Here is a 12,755-nt window from a genome sequence, read left to right as displayed (position 1 = left end):
TTGTCATGCACTTGCAATGGTGGCCTCTCAGATTGGCACAAATGGTGTTGCAGCTCCAGTGGGGCCCTCATCAGTACCCATGCCCAGCTACTAGGGTTACCGTTTACTAGGGACCTACAAAGGTGGCTGACGTGCCAAACATAGTACAGTTTTGGGGACAGAGATCTGGCCCTGATAACATGTCTAGCAGGGGCCCAGGGCACTTACAGTTTGAAACCACATCATTTTCCAGGCAAAGTGGAGGCTAACCATGTCAAAAAGAGGCCCTTCCTCACAGTATTAAAACAATGCCAATAGGTTAACACTGTCTATTGTTGTCAATGAGTTTTCTAAGGCCTATCTACTACCACTACTTTTTTATTGCTGTTACCGTGGGACTCTCACCATGACAACGGGGAAGACTCAAGCATATGAAACTATGAAAGATATATTACTGGAGAATAAAGGCATATTGTGGTCTCTTTAGCTTTTCTACCATGACCCCAGTTCCTTTAAAGCATTTTGTAATACATGGAAATTGGGTTAGTAAGGGCAGGATTAAAAAAACACATTAAGCCAAGTGTCAGTGCGTGCCAAGCAAGCAAGTGGCTCCTGGTGATTACATAATGAATGCTGAAGGCGTGCATGATGGCTGACCTACCTTTCATAAATGTGCAAACTTAATGTAATTTTTTGTCACGTGTTCCCCGACATACTGGACTATAGAACTCTGCATCATTACTGATATCCCTCCTGTAATGAGGATGGGCTCCAACTCAACGGATTACTAAACACAGCCACCTCCTACACAAAGAAGTGAGAAAGTAAATACATTGCTGATTCCAAGCTTGTTGACTTCCATGGGCAGAGAAATAGTATTTTGCCAGGACAGGAGTGAGCCTGAGGTCAATGGAAAAACCCACACTTCCCAGAGGAAAAAAAGGAAGCAAAATTAGAAGAGGGGTGGAGGACAACAGATGGGGTTTTCTTGGAAGATCACATTGGTCCCCATATCCATCAATGGAATCTGAACCTCGCCAGAACGGCGGGTGGGGGGTTTCCCTATGTAGGGGGCAGGATCATAAACTCACGATGGATTCTATTCACAAATCCAAATTTGGACAGAGAGGGTGTGTGAAGATTTTTCAGAATAAAGAACCTAAGAGAAAGATAAAGAAAGGTCTCTCTATAAGGCAGTCTGTTCTGCCAGTTCGGTAGAAGCAGTGGAGCAAACACCCATTCTTTCTCTATTCCCTTTTCCAGAGCGAGTGTGGGTACTGTAGGAGAGTACTGGCATAGGGGTGAGATTACTTTGAGAAGGGGAGATGCAGTGGCGAAAGCAGGAGATGCATTCACCTAATTCCCTCTTCCACAGTGTGGGGATGTTCTACAGCTAGACTAAGGAAAACTGATTTTGCCTGAACCTAAGTTCTCCATAAACTGGGATGACAAATCTAATTTGAGCTATTGTGAAAGGACTAAATAGTAACAAGGGAATCTGGAATATGAAAGCAATGCTTTGGAAAGATACTTGGTGAAATAGTACATCCTACAATAAAATCCTCCTGTTTTGATAAGTCACTTATTGTCTGGGTATCATCACAATGCAATGAATTGTAACATTTGACAACATTTAGGCGGTCATTCCAACCTCGGCGGTAAAAGGCGCTTACCGCCAGACAGAAGACCGCCATAAACCGCCACGGTCATTCTGACCCACAGCAGGCAAACTGCCAAAATACCGACATCCACAAAAGTCCGCCACACCAAAGGTCAGCGATAAACTGGCGATGACCAAACCTCCACCGTCACGCCAACAGAAATACGCCCATGCCATGACGACCCACGAATCCATGCGGCGGTCTTTCAACCACGGTATTCTATTGGCGGTACACACCACCGCGGTCGAAATACACATACTAGTACAAAACACTACCACATTGGACAATTCGAAATACACACACCTGATACACATACACACACCACTCCCACACACCCAATACAATATAAAACACACACCCACATCACCCACAAACCCCTACGACCAGAAATTCAGAGAGAAGGCGAGAGAGAGACACCACAGTCAACTACCAAGCATCCACAGGCACACAATACCAATACCCACAGAACTTCCACGCACCTCACACAACACACCACTAAATAGCACCCCACCTATCACTACACACTCCACCCCACACTTCATCCACACCACCCCATGGCACCTCAAAGACACCCCAGGTTCTCAGATGCTGAGCTCAGGGTCATGGTGGAGGAAATCGTACGAGTAGAGCCCCAGCTGTTCGGGACACAGGTGCAGCACACCACCATTGCCAGGAAGATGGAGCTATGGAGCAGAATAGTCGACAGGGTCAACGCTGTGGGACAGCACCCAAGAAATAGGGACGACATCAGGAAGCGGTGGAACGACCTACGGGGAAGGTGCGTTCCATGGTATCAAGGCACAACATCGCGGTACAGCGGACTGGCGGCGGACCCCCACCTCCTCCCCCAGAATTTACAACATGGGAGGAGCAAGTCTTGAACATCCTGCATCCTGAGGGCCTCGCAGGATTCGGTGGAGGAATGGACTCTGGTAAGTCTCATCTTCACTACTTCATCCCCCCCACCCCACCTGCATGCCAACTCATACCCCCACCCTCACCCTCACCCCCATCACAACTACCCCTTGCAAATGTCTCACCATCACAACCCACCCATCCCAAAACTTAGCCCTGCATGCAGCCCCAAAGCATGGACACCCATCACCAAAGCATGCCCAATACACGTACCCATCACCCCCCCCCCCCCAAAACACCGTCACAACAGCCCTCACAAAGGAATGCCAGCACTGGGGTACACGGGCACCCCCCCTTTGCACGCCATTGGCACACACAGAAGCAATAACCATACTTTTATACCCCTGCAGGACCCGAACGCCAGGTCACCGCGCAGGAGGGTCCACAAATGTCCACTCCACCCCCAGAAGAGGCCCACAGTGATGACAGCAGCTCTGTCTCCCTGGATCTAGATGACCAGCCCGGTCCATCGGGGACCTCGGGACAGTCGGTTCCCCTCAGACAGGCACAGGCCACAGCAGACCTTCCCCCCTCTGGGAACACCAGCACAGCACCCACCCAGCGGGCCCATACCTCTGTCCCCAGGACACGTCAATCAGCGGTGTGTCCACCACTACAGGGAACCCAGGCTAACCCACCACCCCAACAACAACAGGGACCTGGGGGCAGTGGTAGTGGGCACACAGTCCAGGGGACGGAGGCCCAAGGAAACAGGGGAACTGGGAGGGCTGCTGTGCGACAGGGGGGGGGACAAGCCAAGGGAACCCACTCTCCACGAGGCCCTCTCCTCCATCATGGGAGCATACCACCGCTCCCAGGAGACGATGGCGACGGTCCTGGCCAGGTTTCAGGAAATCCAGCTTCTGCAGGAGCAACAGTATATGGGGTTCAGGGAGGAACTAAGAAACATCAGTTCCGGCCTGGGTACCATCGTAGTGGCCCTGAATGAGTTAATCACCACATTGCGGACCACTGTGGCACCTCAAAGGGCCCCTTACACTAGCATGGACCAAGAACTGGCTACCACCTCCGCCGGCGCTAGTGGACAGGAGGCCCCGACAGAAGACCAACAGGCCACCAGAACCCCACCCCCTGCAGAAGGAGAACCACCCCGCAAGCGGGCCCTGAGATCCAGGAAGAAGACAGAGTAACATGTCAAGACCCCCGCCAGCAAAGGATACCGCCCTGATTGTCATCCCACTGTCCCACATTGTCACCCTGTCCAACCTTAAACTGCCCCTGCTCCACTTCCCACAGGCATTTGGACAATCCACCTGTGAACCTGATAGTCTGGACTCTGCCATGGACAATCCTCCACCATCACCCCTCACCGATTTGCAACCACCCATCCAAATTAGAGCACTTGAATAAACACACTTATTGCACATAAACAATCTGGAGTCTGTCTGTGATTTTAACAAATGTATTAGACATGACAGTGCCAAAATTGTTATTCACATTGTGATGCCAACAAACCGCTGTCACACAGCTGTAGTCCATGGGGAAACAAAGCAGATGTCACGCAGTGGGGCCCACAGCTCTGAAAACGGAAGGGAAAGTCACAACACAGTTACCATACACTGGGGGAAAAAGTCAGACAGTAGAGAGGTAGGAGTCTTTAAGTAAATGTAATATGCCGGTGTGTACTCTTACCTGTGTGTCACTGAAAATATTGCTCTATTACTGTGTTCCTGTTGTCTATGTCGTCCTCTCCAGCTTCCTCTTCTTCACTCTCCACAGGCTCCACAGCTGCTACAACACCACCATCTGGACCATCCTCCTGCAGAAAAGGCACCTGGCGGCGCAAAGCCAGGTTGTGAAGCATACAGCAGGCCACGATGATCTGGCACACCTTCTTTGGTGAGTACATTAGGGATCCACCTGTCATATGGAGGCACCTGAACCTGGCCTTCAGGAGGCCAAAGGTGCGTTCGATCACCCTCCTAGTCCGCCCATGGGCCTCATTGTAGCGTTCCTCTGCCCTGGTCCTGGGATTCCTCACTGGGGTCAGTAGCCAGGACAGGTTGGGGTAACCAGAGACCCCTAATAGCCACACCCAGTGCCTCTGGAGTTGACCCATCACATACGGGATGCTGCTATTCCGCAGCATGTAGGCGTCATGCACTGAGCCAGGGAACTTGGCATTAACATGGGAGATGTACTGGTCTGCCAAACAGACCATCTGTACATTCATCGAATGATAACTTTTCCTGTTCCTGTACACCTGTTCACTCCTGCTGGGGGGTACCAAAGCCACATGTGTCCCATCAATGGCACCTATGATGTTGGGGATATGTCCAAGGGCATAGAAATCACCCTTCACTGTAGGCAAATCCCCCACCTCAGGGAAAATGATGTAGCTCCTCATGTGTTTCAGCAGGGCAGACAACACTCTGGACAACACCTTGGAAAACATAGGTTGAGACATCCCTGATGATATGGCCACTGTTGTTTGAAATGACCCACTTGCTAAGAAATGGAGTACTGACAGCACCTGCACTAGAGGGGGGATCCCTGTGGGTTGGCGGATGGGTGACATCAGGTCTGCCTCCAGCTGGGCACACAGTTCATGAATAGTGGCTCAGTCAAGCCTGTATGTCAGTATGACATGTCTTTCCTCCATTGTAGACAGGCCCACCAGCGGTCTGTACACGGGAAGATTCCTCCATCTCCTCGCATTGCCGAGCGGACGGTGCCTAGGAAGGACAACAGCGAGCACAGAGTCAATCAACCCACAGGTACGTTTCCACAGCTTGCACACAACACGATTCACTATGCATTGAATGGTTTGTATGAGTGTTGAGGAAAGGCCTAGGTATGTGTGACGCAGTAGAAATTAAGCCATGTGGGCCCTTGAAATGGCGGCTGCCTGACCTGTGAAGTGTGACAATGGGATGTGAGGTCAATGCGCTGGTGTGGCACACCGTGGCGGTAGGCGGTCGAAGACCGCGGCGCAAAGCCGCATTGGTTAACATAGAACCCAATGGGTTTCACGAGCCAATGACGATGTGCGCCGGCGGTCGCGGTACGCACCGCCGCGGGCGTGACCGCCATTTTCTATCTACTTAATCACTCGATACCTGATCTTCCACAGGAGAGGACCTACACTGCAAGTGCTGCTGTAACCTCAGTCTGGAAGAGACAATGGCTGCTGCGACTGGGGAAAGAGCCCCTGCCTTCACTTCTGAAGAATTGGAGAAACTCATGGATGGGGTCCTCCCCCAGTATGCGCTACTCTACGGTCCTCCAGACCAACAGGTAAGTACACTGGGACCATGCTTTGTGGGCAATGCCTGGGTTGAGTCGGGTGGATGAAAGATGGTGGGGAGCGATTGAGGCATGCATCAGACGACAGATGAGAGCATTGGCCACATGGCAAGGGTGGGGATGGGGGGCCACTCACATCAAGCATGCAGAAGGTGATGATTTTTTTTCTCCCCCTGTACATGTCACATAGGTCAGCGCCCACCAGAAAATCGCTATTTGGCGTGCCATCGCCAAGGACGTCCGGACCCTGGGGGTCCACAACAGACGGGGCACCCACTGCCGGAAGAGGTGGGAGGACATCCGATGCGGGAGCAGGAAGATGGCGGAGGCTCTGCTGGTGATGGCCTCCCAACGTAGGAGGAGTGCCAGTCGTCAATTGACCCCCCTGATGTCCCGGATCCTGGCGGTGGCCTACCCCGATTTGGATGGGCGCGTGAGGACATCACAGCAGACACAAGGGGGTGAGTACACTCTCATTCTGGTGACTTTGCGCGCAGTGGAGGTGTCTGGGTGGGGGAGGTGGGCTGTGGGTATCTCTAGGCCAGGGCGATTTCTGTAGGCTAGGCCCCTCCGTAAGGCATGGCCCTGTGCCCCCGCCCCCCACCTCTGTAGGGTGCCAAGTACAGCTATTCATGGCCCTGTGTCATCTATGTGTGCAGTTGTCGTCCATAGGCTTGTAAGCCATGTCCCACTGATTGAGTAGTGGACCCCAAGTGCGCAGCGTAGTGCAGGGGGCTTCTGTGTCTGTCCTCTCCGCCAACGGTAGCGGTAATCCATGCACTCAACATGTCTTTCTTTCTCCCCCCCCCTTTTTTGTGGTCTTCCTGTTCATGTGTGCATTAGCATCATCAGGCGGAGGAGAAGTGGCATCGGAGCACGAGGGAGCTGCATCCCACATGGCCCTGGAGGGCCATGCAACGGACTCTGAGTACACCAGTGGGACGGAGGGCGAGGGGAGCTTCACAGCGGGGACTCGTGCTGATGTCAGTGGCAGCGACTCGTCCTCTGAAGGGAGCTCCCTTGTGGTGGCGGCAACATCCGTGCCCCTCGCAACAACAGGTACAGCTGCCACCCAGCGCACTAGCACCGCCCTCCCAGCAGCCCCTCAGCGTTTGCCCCGTGCCCGCTCACCCAGGAAGGGGGGCATCTCCTTCGCCCCAGGCACCTCAGGCCCTGCCCCTGTCACCCCTGCTGCCCTCAGTGAGGAGGTCATTGACCTCCTGAGGACCATCATTGTTGGGTAGTCTACCCTTTTGAATGCCATCCAGCGTGTAGAAAGGGAGGTGCACCGGAGTAATGCATACCTGGAGGGCATTCATTCGGGTCAGGCTGCCCATCAGCGATCGTTCAACGCTCTGGCCTCAGCACGGACGGCAGCAATTGTCCGTCTCTAGCCTCCCCCCTCCAACTTCCTCCACCCAGACCCAATCCCTTGTACCTCTGCCTATCCCAGACACACCTACAGACCAGCCTGCACACACCTCAACACCCAAGGGAAGCTCATCCAGACATAAGCATCACACATCACACAAGCATTCACACAAGCTACATCCACATGCAGACACACCAACACCCACTGCCTCCACTGTGTCCCCCTCCTCCTCGTCTCCCTCCCTGTGACGTCTCCACTCACACTTGCATGCACATCATCTTCAGCCACTACGTCCATCACCAGCACACCCACCAGAACACTCCGCACACGTGCAGTCACCACCCCCACTACCATTTACACGTCCCCTGTGTCCTCTCCCAGTGTGTCTGTCACCCCCTCTTCCAAACCACACAAACGCAGGCAGCCACCCACCCAACAGCCATCCACCTCACGACAGCCTCCAGCCCAAGCACCTGCACCCAGACACCAGACTTCACACTCCTACAACCACATCCTCTTCCTCCACTCCCATACCCACTACACCTAGCCGTCCCTCTCTTTCCAAATTGATTTTCCTTTCCAAACTTGACCTCTTTCCAACAACTCCCCCACCCCGTCCATCGAATAAGACTGCAATCAGCACCTCAGCCACCACCAAACCAGGACCTATCAAGACTGTTGTCCAAGGACTGTGGAGTCCCCCACCCTCAAGGGCAACTAGTTCTGCTAGGAGCCAAGGCACGGCCAGCCCACCCCTGGAAAAACACCCAAAGATCACTAGTGCCCGGCGCGAGAGGCCAAGGACACCAGGGACCAAAATCCCTACCCTGGCTCCGGCTGGAAGTGGGGTGCCACCTGGCACACCGCCAAAGGTGGGAAAGGGCCACAGACGACCAGGGAAGGGTGGGAAAGGCAGCACGCCCGACAAGTCCGGCAGCAGGCCAGCTGCCCAGGAGGGCCCCACCAGCCCCATCCCAGGTGTGCAGGAGGACACCCAGAGGCCCGGTACGGCAGCCCAGGAGGGCCCCGCCAGCCACAGCCCAGCTGCCCAGGAGGGCCCCGCCAGCCACAGCCCAGCTGGGCAATGAAGGAGCGCCAACTCAAGCACCGCTGAACATGGCAAGGACTGCCAAGGCAAGCACCGCTGAACAGGGCAAGCACCGCTGAACAGGGCAAGGACCGCTGAACAGGGTAAGGACCGCCAAGGCAAGGACCGCTGAACAGGGCAAGGACCGCTGAACAGGGCAAGGACCGCTGAACAGGGCAAGGACCGCTGAACAGGGCAAGCACCGCTGAACAGGGCAAGCACCGCTGAACAGGGCAAGCACCGCTGAACAGGGCAAGGACTGCCAAGGCAAGCACCGTTGAACAGGGCAAGCACCGCTGAACATGGCAAGGGCTGCCAAGGCAAGCACCGCTGAACAGGGCAAAGACCGCCAAGGCAAGCACCGCTGAACAGGGCAAGCACCGCTGAACAGGGCAAGGACCGCCAAGGCAAGCACCGCTGAACAGGGCAAGGACCGCCAAGGCAAGCACCGCTGAACATGGCAAGGACCGCCAAGGCAAGCACCACTGAACAGGGCAAGCACCGCTGAACTGGGCCCTTCATCTCAAGCACCGCTGGGCACCGCTGTCTCATGCACCGCTGCACTGGGCCCTTCATCTCAAGCACCGCTCCGCTGGGCACCGCCGTCTCAAGCACCGCTGAACTGGGCCCTTCATCTCAAGCACCGCTCCGCTGGGCACCGCCGTCTCAAGCACCGCTGAACTTGGCCCTTCATCTCAAGCACCGCTCCGCTGGGCACCGCCGTCTCAAGCACCGCTGAACTGGGCCCTTCATCTCAAGCACCGCTGCACTGGGCCCTTCATCTCAAGCACCGCAGCACTGGGCCCTTCATCTCAAGCACCGCTCCGCTGGGCACCGCCGTCTCAAGCACCGCTGCACTGGGCCCTTCATCTCAAGCACCGCTCCGCTGGGCACCGCCGTCTCAAGCACCGCTGAACTGGGCCCTTCATCTCAAGCACCGCTGCACTGGGCCCTTCATCTCAAGCACCGCTGCACTGGGCCCTTCATCTCAAGCACCGCTGCACTGGGCCCTTCATCTCAAGCACCGCTTCGCTGGGCACCGCCGTCTCAAGCACCGCTTCGCTGGGCACCGCCGTCTCAAGCACCGCTGCACTGGGCCCTTCATCTCAAGCACCGCTCCGCTGGGCACCGCCGTCTCAAGCACCGCTTCGCTGGGCACCGCCGTCTCAAGCACCGCTGCGCTGGGCCCTTCATCTCAAGCACCGCTCCGCTGGGCACCGCCATCTCAAGCACCGCTGCACTGGGCCCTTCATCTCAAGCACCGCTGCACTGGGCCCTTCATCTCAAGCACCGCTGCACTGGGCCCTTCATCTCAAGCAACGCTGCACTGGGCCCTTCATCTCAAGCAACGCTGCACTGGGCCCTTCATCTCAAGCACCGCTCCGCTGGGCACCGCCGTCTCATGCACCACTGAACATGGCACCGCCGTCTCAAGCACTGCTGCACTGGGCCCTTCATCTCAAGCACCGCTGCACTGGGCCCTTCATCTCAAGCACCGCTCCGCTGGGCACCGCCGTCTCATGCACCACTGAACATGGCACCGCCGTCTCAAGCACTGCTGCACTGGGCCCTTCATCTCAAGCACCGCTGCACTGGGCCCTTCATCTCAAGCACCGCTGCACTGGGCCCTTCATCTCAAGCACCGCTGCACTGGGCCCTTCATCTCAAGCACCGCTTCGCTGGGCACCGCCGTCTCAAGCACCGCTTCGCTGGGCACCGCCGTCTCAAGCACCGCTTCGCTGGGCACCGCCGTCTCAAGCACCGCTTCGCTGGGCACCGCCGTCTCAAGCACCGCTGCACTGGGCCCTTCATCTCAAGCACCGCTCCGCTGGGCACCGCCGTCTCAAGCACCGCTTCGCTGGGCACCGCCGTCTCAAGCACCGCTGCACTGGCCCTTCATCTCAAGCACCGCTCCGCTGGGCACCGCCGTCTCAAGCACCGCTGCACTGGGCCCTTCATCTCAAGCACTGCTCCCCTGGGCACCGCCATCTCAAGCACCGCTGCACTGGGCCCTTCATCTCAAGCACCGCTGCACTGGGCCCTTCATCTCAAGCACCGCTGCACTGGGCCCTTCATCTCAAGCACCGCTGCACTGGGCCCTTCATCTCAAGCACCGCTGCACTGGGCCCTTCATCTCAAGCAACGCTGCACTGGGCCCTTCATCTCAAGCACCGCTCCGCTGGGCACCGCCGTCTCATGCACCACTGAACATGGCACCGCCGTCTCAAGCACCGCTGCACTGGGCCCTTCATCTCAAGCACCGCTCCGCTGGGCACCGCCGTCTCAAGCACCGCTGAACTGGGCCCTTCATCTCAAGCACCGCTTCACTGGGCCCTTCATCTCAAGCACCGCTGCACTGGGCCCTTCATCTCAAGCACCGCTGCACTGGGCCCTTCATCTCAAGCAACGCTGCACTGGGCCCTTCATCTCAAGCACCGCTCCGCTGGGCACCGCCGTCTCATGCACCACTGAACATGGCACCGCCGTCTCAAGCACCGCTGCACTGGGCCCTTCATCTCAAGCACCGCTCCGCTGGGCACCGCCGTCTCAAGCACCGCTGAACTTGGCCCTTCATCTCAAGCACCGCTCTGCTGGGCACCGCCGTCTCAAGCACCGCTGCACTGGGCCCTTCATCTCAAGCACCGCTCCGCTGGGCAACGCCGTCTCAAGCACCGCTGCACTGGGCCCTTCATCTCAAGCACCGCTCCGCTGGGCACCGCCGTCTCAAGCACCGCTGCACTGGGCCCTTCATCTCAAGCACCGCTCCGCTGGGCACCACCGTCCCAAGCACCTCTGCACTGGGCCCTTCATCTCAAGCACCGCTGCACTGGGCCCTTCATCTCAAACACCGCTCCGCTGGGCACCGCCGTCTCATGCACCGCTGAACAGGGCACCGCCGTCTCAAGCACCGCTGCACTGGGCCCTTCATCTCAAGCACCGCTCCGCTGGGCACCGCCGTCTCAAGCACTGCTGAACTGGGCCCTTCATCTCAAGCACCACTGGCCCATTGGCGGAAGGGGCAGTGCCGCATCTGTGTCGGGCAGGGCTGCACGAAGCCCTCTGGGCACCAGTCCCCCTCCAGAACCAGTGGACACTGTCATCCACTTGAGAGACTGTGGCTTTGCACTCCCCAGGATGGTACAGTGGGCAAACCACCCACTGTATGGACTTGAGAGACTGTGGCTTTGCACTCCCCAGGATGGGACAGTGGCCATGGAGGCCCCTCGTGGATCTGGCGTCGTGTACTCATGTGGCTGAGGTGCCCCCCCCCCTTCCCTTCCCCCTGAGGTGCCTGTAGTTTTTCTATCTGATGCCCCTGCAGTGTTCTCTCCGTTGGTGTCAGGTATCCTGTGTGGGCCTTGCCCATGTGATTTGGGCCCAGTGGTCCACGGACAATGACTGCTAAAATTATCGGACTTTTAATATTTATGTATATATTAGTTTTAAATGTGTGATGTTTTTATATGCCGATAATACAATATATTCGACTGTTTATGATCATTTCATTTTGTCTTTGCATTCTTCCGGGGGGGTTGTAACAGTGATGTATTGCTATGCATTGATGTGTGTGTTGTAGTGGGTGAGGGTGGTGGTGGGTGTGGGTACTCACCGTAGTCTTCTGCGCCAGCGTTCGTGCTCCTGGTAGAGGAGCAGGAATACAATAGCTGGTAGGATGTGTAGTTCGGGTTCCATGCTGTCCAGATTCCTCGTGGGGTGTATGGAGGTGAGCGTTTTCCGTTTGAAATGTCTGTTTCCGCCGTGTTTTTATCGGTGGGGCTACCGCCCCGGAAAAGGTGGCGGATTGGTGGGTTGTGATAGGGTGGGCGGTACATTGACTCCCGCCTGTCTGTTGGCGTTGACCGCCGCGCTGTTTGTTTGTCCCGCCGTGGCGGTCGAAGTGTTAATGTGGCGGTCTCTGTTGGAGGTTTCCGCCAGGGTCAGAATTCCATTTTTTAAACCACCAGCCTGTTGGCGGGTTAGCCGCCGCTTTAACACTGACCGCCAGGGTTGGAATGACCCCCTTAATGTCTGAGCTCCTAATGTTCTGCACCTCTGCCACTGTTTACACTCTTCACATGATTTGTTTCTGATTCTTTATGGACTGATTGGCTTTGGTGATCTATTCTGCGCCAGTGACTCACTAATAGACTATGGAGTCTTGCAGCTACTCACCTTCTGGCTTCCACACTACTGATTTTCGCGGCAGCTCTGTTTTAAGTGTCCCCTTAGCCCTACAAAATAACTCTGAGTACACTATTTGCATATTCAGATTAAATGTAAAACTTCAAAACCATCAATAACGATGAATTAACGTTTGAATGGAATTATACAAAATGTTTAAACTAAAACTAATACACAGTTGAGTGTTTATTAACTATAAAGTGTGTTACAAACCCTGAGATTCTCAGGTATGTAGTTTTCTCATCCCTTACAAGTATGCTTACTTTAAAATGTGTATTTTGTACTAACTGAA

This window comes from Pleurodeles waltl, chromosome 8, assembly GCF_031143425.1.
Source record: "Pleurodeles waltl isolate 20211129_DDA chromosome 8, aPleWal1.hap1.20221129, whole genome shotgun sequence".
Classification (NCBI taxonomy): Eukaryota; Metazoa; Chordata; class Amphibia; order Caudata; family Salamandridae; genus Pleurodeles; species Pleurodeles waltl.
This window is presented reverse-complemented; position numbering follows the sequence as displayed.